The sequence below is a fragment of the Alligator sinensis genome, unplaced genomic scaffold (assembly GCF_000455745.1).
Source record: "Alligator sinensis unplaced genomic scaffold, ASM45574v1 scaffold482_2, whole genome shotgun sequence".
Lineage (NCBI taxonomy): Eukaryota > Metazoa > Chordata > Crocodylia > Alligatoridae > Alligator > Alligator sinensis.
Window position 1 is genome coordinate 172,321 of NW_005842678.1, and position 27,758 is coordinate 200,078.

At 43.6% G+C, this 27,758-nt stretch overlaps 1 protein-coding gene across 12 annotated transcripts in view; it reads left to right on the forward strand.

The window, feature by feature from the left end:
* The window catches only part of DST (dystonin), a 428,507-nt gene that overhangs the window by 102,433 nt on the left and 298,316 nt on the right, over positions 1–27,758 (forward strand). The window lies entirely within an intron of this gene.

Genomic DNA, 27,758 nt, shown 5'->3' on the forward strand with positions numbered 1-27,758 from the left:
ATCCCTATCCTGTAACATTTCATTTTCAAAACATGTTTTATAAAGTCAAATTTTATTTTCCTTTGTGGGGCAGGGGGAATGGTGTGTAAGGTTACTGGCCATGCAGAAGGGACAGAGGACTCCCCTAACTGAGCAGGTGAGGCTGGTCTAAGGGAATATGTCAAAGTTCTGGCTGACCTGACAGTCCCTGCTACCATCAAGGGTTGTTGTAATTAATGCAGTAATTCAAAGTGTTCCCCAGATGACTCTAGCCTAGGCAGGGGGCAAGTCCATTTAAAAACCAGTCCTAGGATCAGAAAACCACGTTCAGCTCTCTGTGACTATCCACTTTTGCAGTGCCTGCCACTTCCTTACTGGTTATACCTGAATATTCCACCTTTCTTTTATCTTTTCTCAGTATTCAGGAGGTCCTCTTGCCTTCTTGGCAGCTGGTACAAAGTTTTAGCTCCTCTTAGTTGGTTTATCCATTATGTGGTTCTACTTCTTCTAAAAAAATTTTGTTTGGCCAGAATTTTTCCTTTGAGCCATCCTTTCTGAGGAATGCAGAAGTAAGCTTCTGAACAAATCTTATTGATTTGAAAATATATTTGCTTTCTTTCTCATATTTCTTCTTGTAAATTTGCATACTTATCTCACAGCCCATCCATCCCAGGTTGGATATCCTGATTATTCATTATTCTTTCACTCATAGAATCTCCGATTTATTTAATAAAATCTTACTGGAGGATGACAGATCTTAAATTATTTGAGAATAGAAAGGGTATTGACTAATGGAGGAGAGGCAGAATATGGGTAGGAGGTTGAGATAATAAAACTGCATTGTTCCACAGATGATAACCCACATGAAGAAAGTGTGTACACCAAACAAATAAAAATGATGTCATAATACTGAGGTTAATTTGATCACATTTAATATATATAAATTATATTAGAAATAAGAATTCGGAAGGCAAGTAGTAGATATATACTGAATATGCATAATGTATTAAACATATGTATTTCCCCAGACAACATATTCAACCAGTGTTCTGGTTGAATATGTTGTCTGATGAACCTTGTTGTTGTTTTTTTCTTTTTAATAATCATTGTTATGTTGATGCTCCATTTCTTTAATAAAAATTGATAAATATAAGATGAACAAGTATATAATGAGTTGTAATGTATGATGGGAAAGGAGCTATCAGCAATAAAAAATATCTATTACAAGCCAATATATTAATTCATTCTCTTTCTTGTGGGTTTGTTTGTAACGAACTCTGAGTTAGCATAGAATTTAATTAATATTTTATTATTTACCCGCTTGAGAGTTTAACAGATAAGATATAATTGCACTGTTTGCAATGAAATGGTGCTTTTTTAATCAGTGTTAAATTATTCATTGGGTTATACTTTATTTTCTATACATTTCTAATATATGCAAATTTATCTAGGCAATTTATTTATTATTTATTTATTCACTTAGATATGTACTAATTTAATCCTGCTCTCAGGGGAGCCAATGTGAAATATGCTGTTATCTCCCATGAGAGTAAAATTGCTGCCTGTATTAGCATTCCATACAGTCAGTACGATCACACATCGAACATAAATATACCATGGGATTTTACTTTACAGAGTGTATTAAGAGAGTCAAAACCTGCCTTCAGGTACACGATACAGGTATCTGACTGTTTAAGTAAACAGAAGAGCAAAATGGGGCCTCAAATTAAATGCACTTATCCTCTGAAGCAATAAACATCAGTGACAGGGTTATGGAATGCCAAATGCACAACCTCTCAGTATTCACTTCATGTGTACATGGTGTGTGCATGCGTGTGTGTATATGTATGTGTATGGTATGTAATATATATATTTTTTTTTTTTACACACACACGCACACGTATATCTCCCACACTGGGTGCTGCTGGTGTGGATATATATATTGGAATCAAATTTTTCTCAGTGAATAATAATTAAAAAACTCACCCAAATTTCTCTCTTTACTATAATAACAAATAGAATAACAAGTGAACCATAAATGAAAACCTTACAAAGAAGAAAAAAACATTAAAGATCACAATAGATGCATATATACATAGATGCATTATATTGCTCCTTGGTAGCAAATAAGCTGCTAACCAGCTTTTCCATCCCTGATGTTCCTTGTATTTTGAGTCCAGTTCACAGCAGATTGGGTCCAACATGCCTGTCTCTTTTTCCTCTGAGCCAGTGCTTAGGGCAGGATGCATACCTCTGTGGCTGAGGGAAGTCATTCATATTTTCCCCCAACCTCCTTCAGTTCCTAGGACACTAGACAGATTTTCTTTTTTACCTCTCTACCAGCAGAAGCCAGAACTCACGCATCTTTGGTCAATGTTTTCAAAAAGGATAGTTCATTACAATTTACCAGACCCTGCTTCTGCTTGCAGAGAGCTGTCTTAGACTACCCTTGTCTGGGCCCAACAGCCATATACCTTCTTCCCCTTGACCTCAATGGTACACCAAACATATTTGCTAGCTATCACTGTATCACCACTGTGCATGCCCAAGAGGGTCTCGCTGACCTCCCCAAGAAGGAGGTATTTAGAAAAGTTCCCTTCTACAATACAAGGGGTTACACTGGCTTTTAGGGATGTTCACTGTAACTTAAATATCTAACAGGTGAGTATACAGATTACTTTTGAGTTTAGAGAATTTAAGAATCACAATTTATAGAAAAGCAAACAGTATTGTCAGCCCTCATGTAGCTACTGTGTCAAGCATCTTGACTTTAACCAGCCGTTTATTTTATTTCTCTAGACCTTAACAAGGTGATATGGTTTGACTTTTGCTATGTCTAGCTCTTCAAAAATGAGGAATGATTACAGCATTCAAACAGCTTGTAATTTTCAATGGCAAGGTGATGCCTTGTGAGTACCACTAAAGAAAATAGATGTCAAAGGTACTGTGATGGGTATTCCAAGGGCATGTTCCTGCATTTCTTCTGAATGAACAGAACTTTTGAGTGAAGCCAAGGAAGATTTTGGGTACAAAGACCAGATCCAGATTATTCTCATAAGTGCTTTCAATTAGTCTTGAGCACTACTATAACATAGGTTTCTTCCCTGAATGTGGTCATCCACCCTGGCAAACTTAAGCAGTAGAAAGGTGTTAGGTGATTCTGAGGGGTGACTCAGAGTACCTAGGTGCTGAATGTAGAGGTGAACATTATATGCTTAGACACAGAGGTGCATCTGAACTGTTATTTCTCTCTAGACCTTAAGTATTTGACTCGGGGCTGCATACCAAAGGCAGAATTCTATTTCATTGCTGAAATTCGTAAGCGTTGATTACACAGCTCTGAGGAATCTAAATCAGCTAGGGGCATTCTGCTTCGCAGGGAGAGGTAGTTAGCCATGTTAGTCTGAAGTCAGGCAGAAGGCAGGGTAGAGATATACACCTTATAAACTAACAAAATAAGATATAGATAGAGCATAAGCTTTCATGAATTTGAGCTTACATAATCAGATGCTGTGTAAGACAAGCATAGAGCAGCGTATAAAGTGGAGTGATTCTGTTTCGCCACACCTAAGAGCCTTAATCACATATAGCCTTACATGGCTATATTTTTACTTTATGCAACTAAATTGATCTTTACTGTGCATACTCAGAAGTGGTTTTACTGTTCTTTTGGGTGTTTAGATCCATTTACACTTTCATTTACATTTATCATCTCGCTCCCTCAGTACATCATTATAGTCTCATTTACATTTACCATCAGAATCTGTGGAACATTCATAGGTCTATCTGTACCTCATCCAAAGTACCAAATGCCCTCATAGCAACTGAGCGTGAAACCAGATGAAAACTACACGCTAAAATGAATTGTAACTAAAAAACATAAAAAGATAAAGAAAAGAAAAAGGGCAGAGACACCAGAACACAGATAAGAGAATATTGTTCACAGAAAATCATTCACTGCCTGACCTCATGGTTCAGAGGAAATCTACTCAACATCCCAACAAGAAAAGCATGGGAACAGAAATACTGTACATCACTTACTGGACACTAAGTACTAGGGGCTCACATAGACAACGATGACTTCATTAACTTTCGCACTTCACAGGTGATAATGACCCTCCTGAACAATCTTGCTCCTTCTTTATCAGGTTTTTACTACATCTCTTCTGCCTGTTGGCCACCTGATAGTTTCTCTCATATCCTACTTTGTTTACATACAAATGTTTACATGAGCTTTTGTTCCTTCTGCTACTAAGCTCTGTTGTATCTGTTCTTCTCCCAGAGGTCTGAGGATAGGTACTGTGATAACAAAAAGCTTGCCCACATCTATCTGAACCATCTATTTTAGTTGGTCCAATAAAAGATATTCCCCACAAAAATTCTTGCTTCTTCCTTATTTCCTGGACCATCACAGCCATAACATCACCTCAAGACTATGTTATACTCTTGTGATTCAACTTTGCTATGGCCACTCTGAATTTTTGTGTAGACCCCCAAAATTGTAGATAAGTAAAAGTCACAACTGAACAACTAAAGTGATGCTACCCACCTTTTCTCCAGGACAGGGGAGATCTGAGAAATCCAGGTTCTAGGTTTACTTCACCCTGAAGGGAGTTGAACTTCCCAGGACAGCAGCCTTATCAATAGGCTAGAAGCCAGGCAGAACTTAAGACCCCTTCCTGTTGCAGTTAGGCTAGTAAGTAGCCAAGGAGGTAAAGCATCCTGAGACAGAAGTAGAAACAAGAAAGATGGATACTGGCTCATGATTCAGAGGAGTGGATGCTCCTCTGACAGGGTTAAGTGAGCCCTTCTGATGTTGTTTCTGCATTTTGCTTCATGGAGTCATTGGAAAAACTGTAAAAACATTCGAGATGGAGAGCAGGCTTCTTCTTTATACAACTGTTCTATCAATTTGGAACTTTAGCCCTGTAGATGTCCTGACTGCACTGTTGGAAAACCTTTGGGCACTCTTACACGTGCTCTGACACATTCTGATTAGATCACGTCAGAGTAGACACAATTAATGCCAGAGCGTTCTAATCAAAATGCTTCAGCATGCTGCAGCATCTCATGTATTCAACATCCCCGCATTTCAAAATGGTAGCGGGGATGTTTTAAATAAAGCTCGTCAAATGAACTTTAGTTAAAGCTAACCCTTCCGCCCACCATTTTGAAATGCGGGATGTTGAATACGTAAGCCACTGTGGGTGTTTTAATTATAGCAGCTCCTGAGGGCCGCTTTAATTTAAATACTCCCCCCTGCACCCTGGAGCACATGTATAGGTGCCCTTTGAGTGTCAGTCCTGCCTAATTGCACACTATTGAAAATATAGGAGAACTGTGTGTACACAAGTGGACTCTGATCCTGGTTGTGTAGGTCAGGATTTTGCTAGCCACTATGCATTAGATGCCTTGGCTGAAACTGAGTTTTGGCATAAGTGTCTGTGTTGAGTCAGGATGCTGATTGCCCAGAGACTAAGTATGTAACAGTATGGAGTTCGGTACAAAATGCAGCAACCAATAGCAGTGAGTTCAGTACAGAATGCAGCACCCATGGTCACTGTCGCTCAACAACATTATCATGGTGTGGCATCATCCATTTTTTCTGTGTAATAGTTTGGTAGTTAGAATGTGTGTGTAGGTTCTAAGCCCTCCTCACCCTGAGGGGATTCAAACTGCCGTTTCCTCTTGGAAAGTGTTCTTATTATTAGACAACAAAATAGACTACATTTTCCAATTGTCTGCTGATGAAGCCAATCTTTCTATGTAGCCAGGAAACCAGGAGTCATGGAGTCAGAAGAAGAGTGAGCATGATTGTCTCCCAGTAATGAGGGCATTCCCATGCACCGGAGAAGTTCCTCAACTCTGCTTGCTGCTCACTGGATTGTATATACATTTTACATTAAATAAAAAAACAAAAATAACCCTCAGACAGGATCCTAGAACTCATATTCCTGTACTCGGCTGCTCTGTGTACTGAACTGTGGTTTAGACATGGCTTTCATATACCTAAAGCATTTGACGTCTCCAAGGAATTCTGTAGTTTAAACATTGCCCGAGCTCTTATCTGGATTGCTGTGGTACTTAGGCAGTAGATGCAAACTGGATTTCTTCTGAGCATACACAGAAATCTAAGTTTAGAAATCTAGAGATCATATGAGGCCAAAATAAAGATGCATACTAAATGTAAGGTTGACTTGGACTGGTTTTTGTGATTTAGGTACCTAAAGTGCTATTAGGCTCCTGTTTGATGAACAGGACTCAGTGGCAATGAGGGATGTCAGCTTCTTGAGTGTCTGTTAGAAAAGCAATGCAGCAGGAAATGGGGTACATTTGTACCACACCCCTTACTCAGGGGTGACTGCTTTTGAGCATCCTGCATAACTACTACTATTCACCCATGCCATACCTGTAAAGGAGGTGGTGAAGCAGCTTCTACTCACCAATGCCATATTTGGAAAAGAAGTAGTAAAGTAGCTGTAGGGCACCCCACCTGCTATGGCTCTTAAGCAGTCTGTTTTTGGATTACTTGAGCAGTTGTGGAAGCTGGCCCTGGAGTGGCTCCACCAACTCACCAACTTCTATATTTGACACATGCATGTAGAAGCAGGTGCCTGCAGTGTGCTTGAGTCTGGACTTCCTCTGGCATGTTAGTGCTGTCATGTAGACATACTCAGAGAGACTATCTAGTTGTTAGAATGTGTTGCAGGCAACATGTTGTTCCAGAAGTGGGAGGGTGTTTCAAGGGAAGCAGCTATTTTAGAATGTATGAAACTGAATGAGAAATCAAAAATGGAAGGTAACTTAGTTGTAAGCAAGCATGAAATGATCACTGAACTCGTGATCATTTCATGCTTGCTTACAGCTAAGTTATCTTCCACCTTTGATTTCTCATTCAGTTTCATACATTCTAAATAGTGAACATAGTGAACTCATATTTAAAGAAAAGGAGCAGCAGAATAAGGGTACTGGACTTCAAAGAAACACACTTCAACAAATGCACAGGAATGGGAGGTAGCGTCACTTGGGAAGATAATCTACCGGATAAAGGAATGAGAGAGAGCTGGCAGTGGGTGAAAGAAACTATAATAAAGGCACAATGACAAACTATCCTGATACACAGGATAGATAAGAAGCATAGTAAAAGACCAGTATAGCTATATCGCGACATCTTTAAGGACCTGAGCATTTAAAAAGATGTTATACAAGCTGTGGAAAAAAGTGTACAAGAGGACTAAAGATGTGTATTAAAAGAATAAGACAGACCCATAGAGATAACATGAGAAACACTAAGCCTCAAAATGACTTGCAACTAGCAAGAGACATAAAAACCAGCAAGAAAACAGTTCTATGATAAAAACAAAGTACATTCCTGGTACCTAATGAAGAAGAGCAAATAACAGAAGATGAAGAGCAAAGAGTGGCTAAAGTATTCAATGCTTGCTTTGTTTTAGTCTTCACAAAAGAGATTTTTTTTCTAGCAAAACATTTTAAAACTTTAAATTCTCATAGTTCTTCTGTGCATAGATACTTAACAAGACACAAATTCACATGTTACATTAGTTAATTCTCTTTCGTGATGTTTAGTCCTACAACTTCTTGGAATACCCAAGTGCTTCCATGTAACTCGGTCTGTTGTAACGTGAACCCTGATAATAGCTGGCTTGCATTTTTTATTAATCTTTATTTATATATCCCCTTATTTCTGGCCTTGTGACTAACACATTTTAAAAGGGAGAAATTGAATGTCACAGATCTATCTTTGAACCTGACGGTGTCCCACAGTTGAGTTATCTTTGTTAACAATATGCAATGGGCACGTATCACATGAGAAAGTGAAATATAATTGCGAGTTGCACACAAACAAGTGTTTTTTTTTTTCCATAGTAGCCTTAAAAGTAAATATGTAAGTGAACAGCTGAACAAGGAATATATGGTGTTAGGAGAAATTGCTAAGGGATTACAAGGTGTGTAACAGGCAAAGGAGATGCACATGCTGTGAATTAAATGGTGACCATTGTAAGAATTATTGATGAGTTTGGAGAACAGTAGTAGACATGTACTAAGTCCCCATGTGGATACCTACCAGCAAGCTTCTTCCACTTCTCACATTCTGAGACCTGCTTGTCCTTTCCCATGCTGTTTGAATCATAGAATCACAGAAAATGAGGGTTGGAAGGGACCTCAGGAGGTCATCTAGTCCAAACCCATGCTCAAAGCAGGACCGCTTCCCCCCACCCCCCCCCACACAATGAGATCATCCCACCCACAGCTTTGTCTAGCCAGGTGTTAAAAACCTGCAGGGAGCAGGATTTCACAACCCCTCTGGGTAGCCTTATCCGGTACTTTGCTACCCTTCTAGTGAGTAAGTTTTTCCTAATATCTACACTAAGCTTCCTTTACTGCAACTTGAGAGAACAAAGAGCCTCTCATTTGCCAACACTGAGTACAGTCTTCATCCTTTTTTTGAACCCCACTTCAGGTATTTGAAGGCTGTTATTAAATCCCTCCTCCCTCCATCTTCTCTTCTCCAGATTAAATAAGACCAGTTCCCTCAGCCTCTCTTCATAAATTATGTGCCACAGCACCTTAACCATTTTCATTGCCCTTTGCTGGACTCTCTCCAATTTGTCTACATCATTTCCGTAGTGGGGGCTCCAAAACTGAACGCAGTAATCCAGATGTGGCCTTACCAGTGCCAAATAGAGGGAAATAATGTTGCTGGATCTGTTGGCAAGGCTCCTGCTAACGCAGATAGAGCTCCTATCTCCTGCCTTCCAGGTTTGCAAGGAAACAGCTGAGCTCTGAGGAGACATGCTGGTTGGTTGCCTTGACCTGTATATCAAGGCAATGAGGAAGTCAGACAGGGCTCCTTGAAAAAAAGTGGTTTAAAACATATACCCATGGTAAGACTTGAAAATTAATCTTATTGCCCAGAATATTATGGGTAACTTAAAAAAACTGTTTCAGGGCCCTTCTTCAAAAGAAATAAAGATTTGCATTCACTACAGGCACACTACTAAACACAGAAATGACTTTTTCTGGGGTGAAATGAGCAAAATATAACTGAGTGATTCTGTGTGGTGAAGAAAACCTGACTACTGTAAGAGGAAGATGAGGATGTCAGTATTATAATACAGATGAATATTATATTTACTCACATACTGCATGCACCTTCCCTCCCCCCAGCCCCAAATCATCACCTGCAAATAGGGGTGTGTGCCTTAAGTGGGGAAACTGATTTTATTTGCTGGAATAGAAGCATGAAGACAATGCATTGTTAAATGGCTGCCTAATATCTAACCTAAAAGCAAGCAAGCCAGAGGGGTGGAATTGTTAACCCTTTCACAGCTGCTTGCAGCTTGCTGGCTGGGAGAGAAGCTTGCAGCCATTTTACAACATAGCCTCTCCATGAAAGAAGCTGGCTCTAGGCCATGACTGGAAAATATTTTTTTCTACATTCTGCCTCCCAGAAACAAGATGCGTCTTATTTAGAGGTATGTAATATGGTAAATATTAAATGGAATGAGATTGGTGAGAGACTTTCTGGTAACTAGACTTAGACTGTGGTAGGTGTTGCCCCTGCTGGACCACCAGAACCTGAGTTTCTTGGTCTTCTTAGCAATCATCGAGGGAAGTCTTAGGTGTGCAAATGAGGATGGATACAAGGTTTATTTTTTGTAGGGGGCAGAGAGAGAAATGTCTCTTTTTATTGTTCAGCCAATTGGGAGCATTTCTGTTTTGTTTAATTATTACATGTCAACTATTATACATGTCTTAAACCCCTGATCCAGCAATGTACTTATACATGTCCGTCTAAGCTGATTTGTATAAGCTGATGAGCTTAAAGTTATTCACGTGCCTAAATGTTTTGCCAATTGAGAATGCTGGTATGCATTTCACAAATCTAAATAGAGAACTGTAAGAACAAGATTTTCTAACAGCATCAATGTTGGAAATGCATTTAATAGATCTCATAGACATTAGGGCTGGAAGGGACCTCGCAAGATCATTGGGTCCAGCCCCCTGCCCAAAGGGCAGGCAGTCAGCAGGGGTCAAAAGATCACAGCAAGATAGGCATCCAAGTGTTTCTTAAAGGAATCCAGAGTAGGTGTCTGCACCACTTTTGGGGGGAGTCTATTCCAGGCCCTGAGGACTCGGACAGTAAAGACATTTTTCCTTATGTTCAGCCTAAAACAGTCGTCCAGGAGTTTGTGACCGTTGGATCTAATCTTCCCATGGGGTGCCCTGGTGGTGTTCTCCCAGTTGTCCCAAATGTTCTTCCAGTTCCTGATGCACACCCCTTATATACTGATAGGCTGACACCAAGTCACCCCTGAGCCTGTGCTTCTCCAGGCTGAAGAGTCCCATGTCTCTCAGCCTTTCCTGATAAGACCTGTTCTCTTGTCCTCTAATCTCCTCTGGACTCTCTCAAGCTTCACCACATCCCTTCTGAATTGTGGTGTGAAGAACTGAACACAGTATTCCAGCTGTGGTCTCACCAAGGTAGAGTAAAATGGGAGGATGATTTCCTCAGTCATCTTCACCTAGAACCACAAAGATTTGTATTTGTTTATGTGACTTTGTAAAGATTTTCACAGAGTAATGTAGAAAATGAAAGAGAAACAAAGGCTCTGGGGAATAATTCAAAGTAGAGGAAGCAAAAGAAATAGGCAGTGTTGTGACCTGGAAGAGATGTAGAGGTAAATAGGGAAAATCTTAAGTGACCTGCATAAGCATACTTGATGGATGTAAATACAAAAGAAAAGCTACAGATGCAGTGCAGTGGCCATGTGGATATAGGACAATCAGGCTGATTCGTAGCTTAGAGAACATCTATTCCAAAGAAAGGTCAGAGGGGTTACATGTGCTGTCATTGTAGAGGAGAGTGCTTTAAAGGTGATTAAGTAAAAATACTTGATGTTATGATGGGATTTCAGAAAATAAAATGAATTTAACTGTTCATGCTATTGAGGGGCTCTAGCAACCAGGAAAAAATCCCAGTAGTTATAAACATATTCTGTATATAGAATTAAAGCAGAATAACTTTAAGTCTAAGTATTGTAAACATGCACCCTGGAATATGTTCCAGGAAAGGCAAGTAGCTCAAGTGAGTTAACAGACAATTTCAAAGCTATGATGCTTATAACTGGCCTAATTATATTCTTAGTTTGTCAATATGTAGGCATGCAAAGAAAAGCCAAGCACAATTATGCCCATTGTACCGTCTCCTGTGCCTTACCTGTATGTCCTTTCCTATGAATAGACAGGGGAGCAGGATTTATGCTTGCTTCAGTGCCTTTCTTATACATAAAATGAGAACAAGGCAAAGAATGGAGAAACAGCGCCATCTATACCATCGTGTTTGTATTGTATGAAATTGTACACCTGCAGATGAAGAGAATTCACTGCCCTGGGTTTGCTGTTACAAGGTTATATGGTCACCAGCAATTTAATTACGATGCAGTTGCTATAACCCTTCTCTGTTATCTTGAGGGTCAGGAATAAGTTTACTAATGAATAAAAAAGTAATTTGAAAGCTAATATGAAAGTGAAGCCTGAGAGTGAGAGAATCATAGAATCATAGAAAATTAGGGTAGGAAGGGACCTCTGGATTCTTCATAATATTCCATTAAGAGACATTTTGATGGAGAAGATTCAGGAAAATAAAACCAAAACCAGAAAGACACTGAGATGCATGTAACAGCTTATGTGCCTTGTATCTTTGGTATAGCGTGGGTAACAGAATGCCTCAAGAATCTTAGATTGGAGGTTGACTTCTACGAGGATAGACTGGCAGTTTATGCATATTACCTGGGAAAGTCTAGGAAAGCCATATGGTAAAATAGCAGTGAAAACAGTTCAGGAGAGTACCCTAGGAAAATCAGATGTGTGGCAAGTATTATTTTCCCACAATTGCATACTGATTTTAAGGCATGAATATGGCTACAGCCTGTTAAATGCTTTTAGAAATATTTAAGTACATCCTGCATCCTGTCATGGTAAACCTTTTTTGCATAAAAGATGACAGAAATTACTTGAGTCAGAATCTTTTCTTCTAAAATTTATTTAAAAGAAATTTATTTACAGTGTGATAGCTACACATTTTCAAAGCTGAAGATGTTTGAGAGAGAACGTCCTTCAATAGATTCATTCATTCTGTTCTTCGGTTTCTGGTCCACTGTTAAAATTGCCTGGTTTCACTTTAAAAAAAAATCTCTTTTGACTGTAGTGAATGGTATTCTTTCAAGGTTGTGTAGCAAATTTTATAGCATAATCAATTTTTGTTGTGACCTTCTTTAAAATAAATTCTGGAAGGATATTTTGATCTGAGCTTTCACAGCTTATATAAAACTGTTTTTTCATTGATTCTGAAATTATGCAGAATACTAAGTTTAATGCCAGTGTCAAATGGGATGATGAAACTTTTTCTCATGTAAATAAATCAAATAGATACTGTTTAATTTCCTACTTATCTTCCCAGTATCTTTAGCTTTCTGCTTGTACGTTGCTAATTCTCAATTGTTCTTGTTAGTTGCATTAGCAGTAGGAATACAGTTTTTATTCTGTTTTTTTTTTGTTTTATTGAAAATAAATGTAAGGGTATGCCTTTTCACAAAGTGTGTGAAATCAAGGAATCCCAGCATGAGCTTTCTGCAGTAGCCATGCCTGTTTCTCAGAGAGATTTGACAGTTGGTGACATTTTAAATTGATTGGTATAAATATGGCAACTTTTGTAAGTATCTATGTGACTCTTATCTCAGTGAAGGCCATTTATTGTGGCTGTGCCCGCCTCCGTTCGACCAGGCGCTCTCGGGCTGCCCTAGCCCAGGTGGCCACTCTCCTTGGCCATGAGTTTGCGAGAGAGCCCCGGGAGGTGCCTCGGGTGGTGGCGGGAGGCCCCCTAATCCCATCTGCCATGACTTTGAGTGTAACTTCAGTGGTGGGGGTCTCCGTTCGATGCCACCTCCCGGGGCGTTGCGCCTTCGGTGGGCACTCACGGGGCTCCGACCCCCCCTACACCCCGGCCAATCACCACCTGCTGCTGCTGGTCTTCTAGTGGCCTTCCTCCGGCGGCCCCGCCGCGTTCTCGGTCCTGAACCGCCCGGGGTCCCGAGACTTTAGCACCACTACAACCATGTGCTAGCCCTGAAGTAAGCCCGAGCTAAAACTAAAACTGAAACTCCAACTCATATATCTCGCCTAGCCCAGGCTCTAACCTGGATGCCTAAGCCCCGACCGATGGGCCCCCCTTTCGGCTACCGACCTGCCAGGAGGCCTGAGGCCACCGACTTCCCCGGGCGCCTACTCTCTGGGCTCGTGACTCCCTCTCCCTGGGAGTCTTGCCCCAGGCGATCTTCTCCTCGCCGAGTCCGCTGCCGGCTCCGCGCCGGCCCGTCTGCCACTTCCTTCGCGGGGTCCACAGTCGGTTACCTCACCGGTCCTGCCACCCGCGCTCCTGCTGTGACTGTAGCCAGTTCCTCCGCCCGTCGGGCTGCCGACGTCCTCTTCCTTTTTATCCGCGGCCCCTTTAAGAGCGCGGTCCTCACAGCTGTAGCCGCCGCTGTCTCTCCCGGCTTCTTCAACTTGTGCGGACCTTTAATGCGGCGGCCCTCTCTGCCGCTGCTGGTGCTGCTATCACCGCTGCTCTCCCGCAAGCTGCTGCAGTTAGTGCCGCCGCCTCGGCTGGCCCCTCCGGGCTGGATGTGTGTGCCTCGCTGGCACGGGTCCCGCTTTCGGGGTTCCCTGCGGGCTTCCCCCGCCTCCTTTTCGGCCCTGCTTCCGGGGCCGCCTTTTATCTCAGCCGGGCGGCGTCTCCCGCCGGCGTCGCCCGGCCCCAGCTGGATATAAGCGTGGCTCACAAACCGCGCTGGCGGTCTCCCCGCGTGCGTGTCCCTACTCGCTCCGGCCTCTGTGTGGGGTAAGTAGGTGGTTACTCCTCCCCTGGTCCGGCCCCGGGGTACCTTTCTAACCCCAGCGTACCTGGGACAGTGGCCCAAAAAATGACTGCTCCCAAGCTGTTTTGAGCACAGCACATATGGCTTCATCCAAAGCCAACTGAAATGACAAGGAGTTTTTCCTTTAACTGAAATGAAATTGGTATCAGTTTCTTGAAAAATTCAAAAGTATTTTGTATCCCTATGGTTCCATGTTATGGCTATAACAACCACAAACAATATAAACTTTCTAAAACCATAAGATGTATTATGAACCTAGTCTTTTTTTCTTTCTTTTCTCCATTCATATTTTGCCTCTCCCCCTTCTCTTTTCTCATTCTTTCCTTTTGCACTCTGTCTGGAAGTCTACTGTATATCTCAGTTTAAGAAACACTTGACTGGTGCGACACAGATTTTACAGTCCTGTCAGTTGAATTTTTGAATTCTACAGAATCAAAATGAGGCATGAATTAGTTCTACTTCCAGTCTTATTTAATTCCTACTCCAAAACTTGGGCTGGGTAGGTGGTTTTGTCTCATCCATATTAGATAACACATAGGTAAGAAAAAGCAAAATGACTAATTTTTTAACAAAAATACCCAAGGTTACAAATGTCTGCTTTTCATTATATTCTAAGTCAGTTAGGTTTTGTCAGTTAGGTAGGTAATCATAAAAACTGACCCTAATGCTATGACTTCTAGACTGACAAGATCACTTTAATTGTGTCATGTCAAAGAAATTCCTGTTGCATTCGTCAAGATGAACTCATAATCATGCCTGCCTTATCTTGCTACATAATATATCATGGTTAGTTACTCTAACTTGTTCATCTGTAACACATTAACCATTATTTCCTTTGGTCTGCTACACAGTAGGGCTGTGCGAAATTTTGCTGAGTGTTTTGTTTCGAAGCTGTTTCGAGCTTGAAACAACAACATTGAAATGAAACAAAAAGCATCGAAACAGCTTCAAAACAAAATGAAGGCACTTGAAATGTTTCAAAACGTTTCGAGTTTTGAAGCAGCCTGGTGGTGGGAGGCAGGGGAAAGCCAGGGCTGCGCTCTGAGTGGTTCTGCAGCCCTATGTAGCTCAGCCTGGTGTGGAGTGCAGCCCTGGCTCTCCCTGCCTCCTGCCACTGGGCTCTCGCTGCCTCCCGCCACTCCCTAGGGCTAGTGGAGCCTTTTGGAGGGCAGCGCCGGCTCTGTCTGCCTCCTGCCACTGGGCTGCGCTCTGTGGGGCTGGTGGAGCTGATCAGAGTGCAGCCCAGCAGCAAGAGGTGCACAAAGCCAGAGCTGCACTCTGCCTCCTGCCGGCGGGCTGAGTTCCATGGAGCCAGGTGCTGGGTGCAGGCTGCGCCCAGCGCCAGTTCAAGGCGGTGGCAGCAGCAGCCTCCTGTCATCTGGAGCAGATCCAGGAGGAGTCCGGTACAGCTCAGCAGCCCTCCCGGGGGTGCGAGCCCCCGGTTCTGTGCCTCGGATGAGAGGAGGCTCAGGCTGGCTCTCCCACCTGGGACTAGTGCTGGGCATGGGCTGTGCCCAGCATCGGAGAAGATTGCTGCTGCCGCAGCCTGAGCCTCCTCTCATCCTGGGTGCAGATCTAGGGGCTTGCACCCACAGGAGGGCTGCCGGGCTGTGCCGGACTCCTCCCGGGGGTGCGAGCCCCCGGATCCATGCACTGGATGAGAGGAGTCCCAGGCAGCAGGAGCACTCTTCTCTGGTGCTGGGTGCAGGCTGTACCCAGCAATGGTCCCAGGCAGAAGTGGCAGCCTCCTTTCATCCAGTGCACAGATCCAGGGGCCCGCAGCCCCGGGCGGAGTCTGGCGTAGCTCCACAGTCCTCCCGGGGGTGCGGGCTCCTGGATTTGCATGCCGGATGAGAGGAGGCTGCCACTGCCGAGATGTGTCAGGACTTTTGCTTAGAAGAGTTTGAGGTGCAGCTTCCCAGAAAACACTGTGCCTGTTTCCTTGTAAGCTTGACAGGCTTCATGCTCTCAGGAGGGGTACCATCCCTGGAAATTTTCATTCAAATCAGGCAAGAAATGACAACGTTTTAGGCATTTTCATGATTCCCCATTATAGCCTATGGGCGAAACGTCAAAACTCGTCGAAACAGTGAAACAGTTTTGATAAAACAAAATGGGACAGTGCTTTGAAACGAAACAAAATGACACAATGAAACACTGTTCCTTCAAAATGGCAAAACGGATGTTGAAATGAAATGACGGTGTTTTGTACAGCCCTACTTCACAGTTGCTATATGCAAAATTCACTCAGTCTCCTTTGAGTGGTTCACGTATTACATCACCACCTACAGCCATGGGGGTGCAGCATGAACATATTGGACCACATAATATTATTTCTGAAATCTCTGCTTCTAGCATATCCCTATGTGGTCTCACCATATACAGGAGAAAACCATGTCACAGTTCTCCCATCATATCAGTTTCTGAATAAGATGATACAGGGTTGTATTCCTTGTGGCATTACAGTAGGGAGTATGGTACCACAAAATGGTTTTCTTACTACCTCATCTTCCAACCATGGAGCCTGCATTGAGCATTTCCTTCTCTTGCAAGATGCAAGTCTTTTGTTCACAAAAGCAGAAAGGACAGTGTCCTCATGTGAGTACAGGCAGTCCTCGGACTTACGACACAATTGGTTCCTGAAAACTGCGTCCTAAGTTGAAACGTTGTAACTCGGAAACAATTTTCTCATGAGAGTCAATGTTATAAATGGGGGATTGGTTCCTGAACCAAGTCCCGATACCCTATTTTCACCAAAAATACCCCAGAATTTTGTACTCGATCAATTATAGATGAGTAATATAGCTACATTAATGTATTTATATCGTAAATAGCAATCATATTGATTTGGAAGGACTTCTTTGAGGTGACTTTGCTGGACTTTTTGAAGGGTTCTTGGATGGAGTCTTCTCAGGAGTCTTGGCTGCAAGTTTTTTTCTGGAGTCTTGTCTACTTTCTTAAAGAAAGTGTCCAAGGAAGTTTGGACAGATGTTCTCCAGGGGGATGAGTGACATAGCAAACCTGTTCGCTGGCATGGCATGGCGTTGCATCGGATCACGTGTTGTAAGTCGAAACTGATGTCATAAAGTTGAAACGGTGTCAATTTATAGACGTTGTAACTCGAAACATTGTAAGTCGAGGACTGCTTGTACTTTAAACAGAAATGGATGTAGCCTGTTGTGTTCTGTTGTAAAACCCAGGTATGATTCAAATATCTGAACAAAACAATGGAAAAAATCAAAGGAAAAATGCAGTGTTTTTGCATCTGTTTCCTTCAGACTTTTCTCTGTTTGACCACCTATGATGTGGTTAGTTCTTATGCCAAGATACAGCTTTGTGAAGGACTGTAGTGAAAAATGTATTGTTGCCTAATAAAGCAATGTGGGCCATATGGATAGATGGTAGGTATGTAGTTGCTTTTTATATTGCAGTATGCAGAGCAGCTCACTGGTGTGGGGTTGATGGCACCTTGTCTTTTTCTGGTGGGGTTAGCTTTTTCCTTGTCCCATTATTAGAAATTAGAATAAGCCCATTGCAGTCCATAGAGATGCAGCTATGCAGCTGAGAAGAGATTAAACACAGAATGTTGTGAAGTCTTCAGTTAAAGTAATTAAATGGTGTATTAAATAATAAAATTAGTTGATAACAACCAACAGCTTTCTGGAATAAGCTAAGCAGTGTAGTGAACCCGTGCAACTTATATGAACTATTTAGACTGTGGCCCCTAGCACATGTTACATTTAAGACATGATTAAGCAGTTATCAAGTTGTTACCTGACCAGACATTAAGGTAGTTAATTGTGTGATAAAACAAGGAATAAGTTACAAAGGCATTACACAAAACATATGTAATAACTTTATCTGCTTCCTAACATGCCATTAAATAAACTTGTGGCAAAGCTGGGGCTCCTAGGCAGGGTGTGTTCCCACATCTGGGAGCCCTTCAGTTGATGGGGCTCCAAATTGTGGGAGTTCACCTCCTGTGGCTGGGAGCCCCATCAGTTCATCAGGGTTCCCAGCCATGGGGGTACACCATGTGTTCCTCATGGCTGGGAGCTCTGTCATCTGATGTAGCTTCCAGACAAGGGAGCTTGCTACTTGCCAGTGCAGGGGGACCTGAGGATCTCAATCCTGGGCTCCCCCTGCACCCACAATATGTCATGATGGGATATGATGTGTTTTTACTTGCATGTCTGCCAGGATCCTGCAAGTTCTTTGGGACAAAGGACAACTTTCCTTGCAATGCCCAGTCTGATAGGATCTTAGGTTATGCCAGGAGCTCTTAGGTATAACTACCATACAAATAATAAGTTTAATTATTGTTAATAATGGTTGTGAAAGTTTCACAGATCATTGATGTACTGAATGTATTCCATTTTCATTTGAGAGGGACAGAGTATTTTTTTGCTAGAGCTACTTTCCCCATCAGTGCCTGCCACAACCACACTCTTCCCCTTTGTGCACCTTGGAAGATTAAGTTGCTGAAACCTTATCACTAACTAAAATCTTCACTGTCCCCTTTTGGCTGATTTACATTTTTATTTTCTCTCTTTTCCTGTATTTATAGTTCCTCTCTCCTCCCCTTTTCTTTCCCATTTCTCACTCATGTACTGTCTGGAAGATCACTGTATACCACTCAGTGTATGTGAACGTATGTAAACCCCTGTTTTGAGTTTGATTGGGTGTGGCACTGAGTGCCTCCTACATCTCCCTGGAGGCAAGTGTTCCCAGCCTGCCCAAGCTGCCAAGCCTGCCACTCCCAGATATATTGCATGTTGTGCAGAAAGCTGCCTGAGGGAGCACACAGTTTATTTTGCACAGAGGCCCTGCTGACTGTTGCTGTTCTACAGAATCCCATGGTCATATCACATAGGATCCAACAAATTCTCTGTATCTGCCTAGGCAATACTCCAAGTTTCAGTGATGGTTTTGTTTGCAAGCCTGCCTCATCTGGCACAGCTAGCTGGTGAGCAGGTTCTGAAGAACATTTTTAATATACCAGTGAAGTGACAAATCTTCACAGACATTAAGAAACAAATCCGGTCTTAGCCACAGCTTAAAGGAGGGTAGGAAATGACCCAACTTCATGTCAGTGTAGGCTTTCTTGGGAAGGGTGGGGTACACAGTGCCATTTCTTTCAAAGAATGAGTCCTGTGTCCGAGTAGGACATGCTTCCTGCTCACTAGCTGACTAAATACATCAGGGTGCACAAGCCAGAAGGAAGATAGTTTTTCCTCATGACAGTCTTGAAGAAGGGAGAGAGATCCTACTGGAAATTATGGGGGATCACTTTGCTGTTCACCACAGGAAGGATCACTGTGAGAACACACCTGAACCATCTCCTTCCACTTGCTAAACAGGAAATACTTCCACACTCCTGGAAACTCAGTATGGGCTTAGGGTACCAGGAGGCACAACTGACATGATCTTTGCTGCTCCCCAGCTGCAGAAAAAATGCTAAGAACAACATAAACCTCTCTACATGGCCTTCTTTGACCTCATGTCATGATATGGCCACCCCAGGGTTGGATGTGATGTCCTTAGGGCACCATGACCATGCCAGCTATGCCCTATGGGTGCCTACTAATCTCTCCTGCTATGTCTTGCTGGTATAAATGATGAATCGGAAGGCTGCCCTTGGGTTGCTGCTTGGTCACAGTCCTGACAGACTCCTCTAAACCCTGTGGGTTGTTGGACTCCCTTATGGTATTCCCCCCCTAAGCTTTATGGGCTAGATGTGTGGCTCCAACACCGCTCCTTTACCATGCCCCATGCCTTGCAAATGGTTTTCAAATGTCCCTCTGAGGCTTTAATCTAGCTTGGCTTCCTGGTGTCACTGAGCCCTTGGCCCCTGTCTGCGTGCCCTCCCTGGCACTGGGGCTCTACACGGTAGTGTGCCCCGATGAGGCCTCCTCCCTAGTAGCCTCATTCCAGTCCACTGGTCTAATAACAACAGAAAACACAAGCCCCTGGGCTACAATATAACAATAACCATGGGGTTCACACTATCCCTTTTCAGAAGGCAAGCTTCTATCTCAGTATAATGTGCCTCCTACCCACAAGTACTTACAAACTCCTATAGCCCTTTAATCCTACCAGCAGCAGAACAGGCAGGAAAGCATCTACAAATAGCTTTCTCTACAAGAGCTCCTTCCCCCTTGGCTGCTGCCAGAGAACTGACCACCTTCAACCCTGGCCCTGAGGCCCAGGGCCCTGCCTCCTTCCGGTCAGCTGACCAGGGACAGGTGCTAGCTAATTCCCACATTAGCCTGTTGCCACGGCAACCTGCACCTGTGGGGTTTCTGCCTCGCTCCTACGGCCCTCTCTCTAGACAGCTTCTGCCCTTAAAGGAGATTAGTGCTCTGCAACACCTTACAAAAAAGCCTTTGACTCTCAACCAAGAAGTGCTGTGGAGGATCCTTCTGAAGTAGGATGCCTACCAAAATGTATGACCATTCTTTGCCTACTCCATGGTGGTATGCAAGAGGTGGTTCTTAGTGATAGATCTATCACAGATACCTTTGAGGTTAAGATGGGAGTTAAGCAATCATCACTCCAACACTCTTCTCAATTTTCCTTACAGCAGTGCTACATCTAACCATGAACAAGTCAGAGTGGAGCTAAAATACCAAATGGATAGTAGGAGGTTTAATCTCAACCAACTCAGAGCCAAAACCAAGACTACCCTGACCTCAGTCATCAAGCTCCAGTATGATGATGATGCTATAGTGTGTGCTCACTCAGATGCAGACCATCAGGTAATCGTCAGTGTCTGTACCAAGGCATACAAGATAATGGGACTGATGCTTAACATTCAGAAGACTAAGGTCCTCCATCAACAAGCTCTTAATGAGTAGTAATTCAGCTCCAGCTCCAGTAGTTCATATTCATGGAGATGTGGCAGGTTCAAGCACCAGGGTGGCCGTGGTGCGCCCCTAGTGGCCATTTGTCTCCTCCCTGGCTCAGGCTCTGAGGTGGACCTCCCTTAATTGCTTGTCCTCCATGCTTTGATCTTATTGAGGATTACATAAGGGAGGCTGCCCATGGGCCTTAGAGTTAGCCTTAATCTGTGCCAGTCACTAACAGGTCCTCCCTAGACCTTCTTGATCTCACTTGATCTCAATTTGTGGGTCCTCTTGGCCTGTCTGCACCTCTCTATGTCACCTGTAGTCTTAAGGGCTCTGTGTGTGGTTCCATCTTCCCCTATACCATGCCCCATGCCTCGCAGATGTTGCCATTTATGGTGTTGATTTCCTATAACTTGGCCCCCTTAGTCTTTTGCTTAGTCTGTCTGAGCTCTCAGACTCCCTAGTTCCATGTTCAGCCCGTCTGGGCTCCTGGACCCCTGGTCTCATGCTCAGCCTCCCTTTGGGCTCTCAGACCTCTGGTCCCACACACAGCCCATCTCTGGATCTGTGGACCTTCTGATCCAGCTCCATCCCTTCTCTAGGCTTGGAGACCCTGTAGTCTGACTTAGCCTCTTCCTAGGTTCCTGGACCCCCTGCTGGGCCCTGCTCTCAAGCTCTGGGATCCGGGGTTGCCAGTTCTCTAAATAGGCCTTGAGCCTGCCCCAGCAGAGCTTAAAGCCAAACCCTGGGGCAGTTAAATATAAAGCACCCGCATCCTCTAGCAGGCACCCGAACCCTCTTTGGGCTTAACATAAAGGCAAGGCCTGCCTATAGATAAGAACCCCTCTCTGCCCGAAGTAGCATTTCCTTGCTTTCCCAGTTTGCAGTTTCTTATTCAGCACTTCTATCAGTTCAGGAGTCCTGCTGCTTTATTGCCAGGAGCTCCTCACATCATGGCTGCTAGGGCAAGACTGCCTGACCAGCTGACACCCAGGACTTCACACCCTGGATCTGTCCCAATCAGGTGAGCCCCTAATTAGACCCCTCACCACCTGCAAGTGGCCTCTCAGGTTGCTTGCTCCCTTGAAGAAACAGGCACATCCCAGTGTGCACCCCAGGAACAGGCATACCCCACTGTTTCATACTCCCTCCCCCCTGCCCTTGATCCAAAACTCACCTGTAGGTCTTCACTCTGTTATCTTACATAGTGCTTTTTCTTTGGGGTGTGGTCCCCTAGCCTTTCCCCATCACACCCCAGTGCTCTATTACAGTGAAACTCTGGAGAACATGAGTACTTTCCATACCTTGGAAGCTACCTTTGCAGAAGGTGACATCAAGAAAGAAATCTAAGATCGACTTAAAAATTCAAGCACAGCCTTCAGACACCTGAGGAAACTGGTGTTTGAAGAATCACAACATCAAATCTGGAACCAAGCTCATGGTTCATCAAGCAGTCATGATCCCCACCTTACTGTACGGAGCTGAACCATGGACAACGTATGAGAGACACCTCAAGTTGCTGGAGAAGTACCATCAACACTGTGTGTGGAAGATCTTTTGAATCCATTGCCATCTAACATTAATGTCTTCTCATGAGCAAACATCATGAGTGTTGAGACAATGATCATCAACTTTACTGAGTTGGCCACATCATCCAGATGTCTGACTCCAGACTCCTGAAGCAAGTTTTATTCTCTCGCTCAGTCCAGGTGTACATTCAAGAGGACAGAGAAAGCGCTTCAAGTATGTCCCCAAGAAAAAATACAATATTGACATCAACTCGTAGGAGACTATCACTCAGGACTGCCCCAAATGGAGGAAGAGTCTGCTGCAAGGATCTCGGTATTTTGAAACCTTATGATGTCAACAGGAGACAGAAGAGCGGGAGTGGCAGAAACAGTGTCGTGGACTGAATCAGGAATCCAGATTTGCTGATGCTGAATGGAAACACATGGCCGAGCTGCAACAGAGTCTGTTGATCCCAGATTGGCTGGTCTCCTCAGCCATCTTAGGACCCAAAGAAAAAGCAATCATACTCAACTGCAAGGGATTGCAGTTGAGTTTTACCTCCTTTGCATTCCTTGCTTCTGAAAAACCTAACCCTTCTCCTGCAGGACAGGGGAAGAAGCTTTTTTTTCAGGCCAGTGCTTTTGTGCAGCAGAGGAGTTCTAACTCTAAGTGTGTATACTCATGATACCCTTCTAAGGTAGGAAGTCGTTATTGCACCCATTTTACTTTGGCTTTGAGAGGCTAAGTAGGTTGCTCAAAGTTGCTGAGCCAGACAGTGGCAGAATTGAGAATAGGACCTAATTCCTGATTTCCTTGCTCTGACAGCTCTACCACAATTCCTCCATAAACAAAGCTAGACTGTGTCTGTTACATCTGTGGGATATAGGATGACAATCTGGACAGTAAGGTTTGTTTTATTGGTTTGTTTTTTTTCCCTGTCTCTGAGAAAACAACACTACCAATTAATTGAATTAGACAACAAGCAGTGAATATTAATTATATCAACCTAATTATTATTTTTAGCTAGATTCAAATTGTCTTTGGGTTACTGTAGATAATTTAAGTCAAACACTCTTTTGATTAAAATATGGAAATAAATTCCAGATTTCCCTTTGCTGTTTTGTAATAACTTGGTTTTGGTGCAAATTGTTTGTCATGCACATTATGAATTTATCAAGCACTGAGTATGAGCTAGTATTATGTACATGTTTATTTCCAGCAGTTCTGGGATTTGCACTTGTCTGAGCTATGCTGGTTACTCAGTCCATGGTGTGTGCTTTTCATATTTCAATTGTGACCAATATTAATTTGATATACATCTTGCAAACTGCCCTTCTTCTTTCCAATACTTGTCTAAAAATATGTTTTGAATTTCTACCTTCTGGTAAAAAAAATATGGTTTTAGTTCTTGTCTCTAGGTTACCATGCAAGGATTCATAGTGCAAAGGGCAAGTTGACTAACTATGCTAAGGTCAGTAATGGCAGAAAAATTTCAGTAAGAAAGGAAGGGAAAATGAGGGTAAAAGACACTTCCCAAATGGATTTCCCACCAAGTCCATGGAAAAGCTGAGTCCTGTCTAGCTTCCAGTCCCTTCCACTAACCAGTAGGGGTAGACCACACTGTCTTGCAGTACTTCTTACAGTTCTACATTTAAGGTTGTGAGCCAGAGGGTGAGAAGGCAGCTCTGGTTTTGTGGGCACAGATGAGATAGAAATCTTTATGAAATGAGAAATGAAAAAAAGAAATTTGAGAAAATAAAAGATTTTGCAAAGAGAGAGACTGGTATGCAAAACATCTCAAAGCCACAAAAGTTTTCCCCGTTTAGTGAAAAACTTGAAGGTGTTGAGGTGGAAAAATTAATCTTAGTGTCTTCTGGTCCCAGTGTTTGTCCATTCATAATTTAGTAAGCACCTGTGCATCCTCTCAGTGATTGCAAGATGAGATGATGCGTGATTGATTATGTACCCTTTCTTGGCAGCTTTTAAGCCATGCTGGTGTCAATGACCTCAAATATATGGCTTCCTCCACTCTTGCTAGATACCTCCATTCAGCTTGGTCAGCAGCATATATAATGCATCTATTCTGTCTCTGAGCTCTGTTGATACACTGGACCTTGAAGCTACTTGGTTGTGGAGCTATGTTCTTTGGAAGTGTGAAATGATAGCTTCCTAAGGGTTTTGTTAGACAGAAATTATGCAGTTCTGTTGAAAACAGTTGAAGAAAATAGAATCAATCTTTTCTAGACAACAACACAGTGCCTTGAAAGGAAAAAAAAAGAAACCAAGCTTATTTTGGTTTAGATAGGCATGACTGCTGCACCAAAATTCCCTGAGACACTTCTAAGTAGGTCATCACATATATTTGTCCCTGTCATATGCTGTTGGTATTAGCCAGGCACAACAGTATTGTTCATTTGAAGACTGACAGTGAATGGGGCTGCATCCTGATATCTCAATAAATGAGCTCACTGGCTGGTAGATTTGGTTCAGTTTTTTCTTGGTCAGAAAATGAAAATAATAATGCTTGAACTTGAAATGCAGTTTTTTATAAAGTGAAAGACTATCTTCAAACCTTAGTTTTGGCATTTTTTAATTTTATTTATATGCTAGTATAAAATATGCAGTGCATAATTCTGAAAAAACCCCCCAACTCCTTCAAACCATGAAGCTGATGTGACTGATTCAATAATTTAAGTTTCATAGTTTCATAGTTAGTAGGGTTGGAAGGGACCTGAGCAGATCATCAAGTCTGACCCCCTGCCATGGCAGGAAAGAATGCTGGGGTCAGACGACCCCAGCTAGGTGACTATCTAGCCTCCTTTTGAAGACCCCCAAGGTAGGAGTGAGCACCACTTCCCTTGGAAGTTTTTTTCCAGATCCGAGCTGCCCTGACTGTGAAGTAGTGCCTCCTGATATCTAGCCTGAATCTACTCTCTGTCAACTTATGGCCATTATTCCTTGTTACTTCCAGTAGTGCTCGGGGGATCAGGGACTCTCCCATTGCCTTGCTGGTCTCCCTTGGTCTATAGACAGCCACCAGATCCCCCCTCAGCCTTCTCTTGTGGAGGCTGAGCAGGTTCAGGTCTCGTAGCCTCTCCTCGTAGGACCTGCCCTGCTGACCCCTGATCATGCGAGTGACCCTCCTCTGGACCCTTTAGATGTTGTCCACATCCCTCCTGAAGTGTGGTGCCCAGAACTGGATGCAGTACTCCAACTGCAGCCTGACCAGTGTTGCATAGACAGGGAGGATCACCTCCTTGGACCTGCTCATGATACATCTGTGGATGCATGACAAAGTACGGTTAGCCTTCCTGACCGCATCCCCACATTGGCGGCCCCTGTTCATCTTGGAGTCTATAATGACTCCAAGACCCTTTTCTGCCTCTGTGCTGACGAGAAGGGAGTTCCCCAGCCTGTAGGTATGCTGCTGGTTCTTTCTCCCTAGGTGCAGTACCCTGCACTTGTCAGTATTGAATCCCATCTTATTCTCATCTGCCTACTGCTGTAACCTGTCCAGATCCAATTGCAGCCTCTCTCCCTTCTAGCACGCCCACTTCTCCCCACAGTTTGCTAAGAACTGTAGACTATGTACCCAAAGTGTGAATTGCCCCATTCATTTCAGTTGTACTAACTGGCATACCAATGATCATACTCTAAAAGCCAACATGGTAACTGTTTCTTTATGAAGAAATAGTTATCGCTGCCTTCTTGCTGTTGCTGCCCGCGCTGTGCTGCCCTGGTAACGCGGGGCTGCACAGGGCAGGCAGTGACGGTGTGGAGACCTCTGGCATGGATCTCTGCTCTCTGTGGAGCCAGGTCACGTAGCAGGGCAGTGCTGATCCCTGCTGCATGACCTGGCTCCACAGGGAGCAGAGATTCAGGGCTGCACAGGGCAGGCAGCGGTGGCGAGGAGATCCCCAGCACAGATTTCTGCTGTCTGCCGAGCCGAGTCGTACGGCAGTGACCAGCAGGGTTGCTTGCCACTCTGTGCTGCTTCCCTGCCCCGTGACCCAGCAAGACATGGATCAGAGATCCGCGCGGGGGTCTTCTCACCTGTACAGAGGACAATAACCCTCCCTCCCCCAGATGAGCTACCCATGGCCCCATCCTGCTCCCTGCTAGGGCCTGGCAGCTCCTGGCCCCAAGCCCCACCTGGCTGGGCAGTAGGGCTGTGCTAAACTTGCAGTCCGTTCGAAACAGATTCGGAGAAGATTTGGTGGGGCCGAATCTCTGGAACAGATTTATCTGAAATGAAACAGGACAGTGATCTGAAACACCAAAACTAATCACTGTCCTCCGAAATGGCTGAATCTGAAACTGAATCAAAACACAGCCATTTTGCACAGCCCTAGTATCAAAGTATGAGTACCAGAGATGTCATTTCGTTTTTTCCTGTTTCTCTTAAATATACCATGGGGATATGGTGTATTCTTTTTTCCATCCATAATATTTTGTATTACCATAGTATTTTCTTTCAGATTCAACCTCCTTTTGAGGTGGTTATATTGCATCCCTAACTAGAATTCAGTTATCTTTGCTGTGGATGTGTGATATACTATTGTTTTGGAAAATACTATAAGAAAGTGGTCACCAAGTAGTGGATCTCGATCCACCAGTAGATCTTGGAGCCTCTTGGAGTCGATTTGAGGCTGGGATGGGGGAGCTGAGTGCCCGTGTGCATGCACGCGTGCACCCCAGTCCAGCAGGTCAGTCTGTGGGGGAGAGAAGGGGTGGGGGCTAGAGTGAGGCCCCTGCGGTGAGGGGCTGCAGAGTCTGGAGCAGGGGTTAAGTTGAGTGGGGCCCTGACCAGGTGGGACTTACCTGCTGGGCGCGCCCCCAAATAATTTTTTCTCCTTCTGCCTCGATCTGCCCCACCTTTCCTTCCCACAGACTTACCTGCTTGGGGGAGGGGGTGGCAGCTGTGCACAGTAGATCTTGGATTGCTTTTAAGTGCCAAAAGTGATCTCCTACTTAAAAAGGTTGGAGACCACTGCTGTAAGGGATACTTCATTATGGAAATGTCTGATAGATGACTTGTTCTGACTAGTCTTCAGCATAAACAGGAATATGTTTGATATTATTCTCAGTTAAGATGATATTCTCAGATGATTTATATATAAATTTAGGTTGTGGAATCTTTTGATGAGTGTGTTAACATGAACTAAAGAACATACACAGTACTTTGCACTAGCTACAGAATTGGAGCATGTTTTTTATTTTAATGATGTGGATCTAGAAAATTCTCCCACAGCTCAGGTCTACAGAGGTAGTTACTCTGTTGTAGGCAGAAGAAGGTTTGGATTGAATCCTGGTGGCCATTTCACACATACAGATGCACTGACAAATAGGAGATCACCTCTCCTGATTGGCAGTAGAATTTAGCTCCTAAAGAAGGGCAACAGCCTAGCTCTTTTGAAGCTGAGGAGCCATTCCCTGGTGATTTACTGGGAACAATGGTGACCCA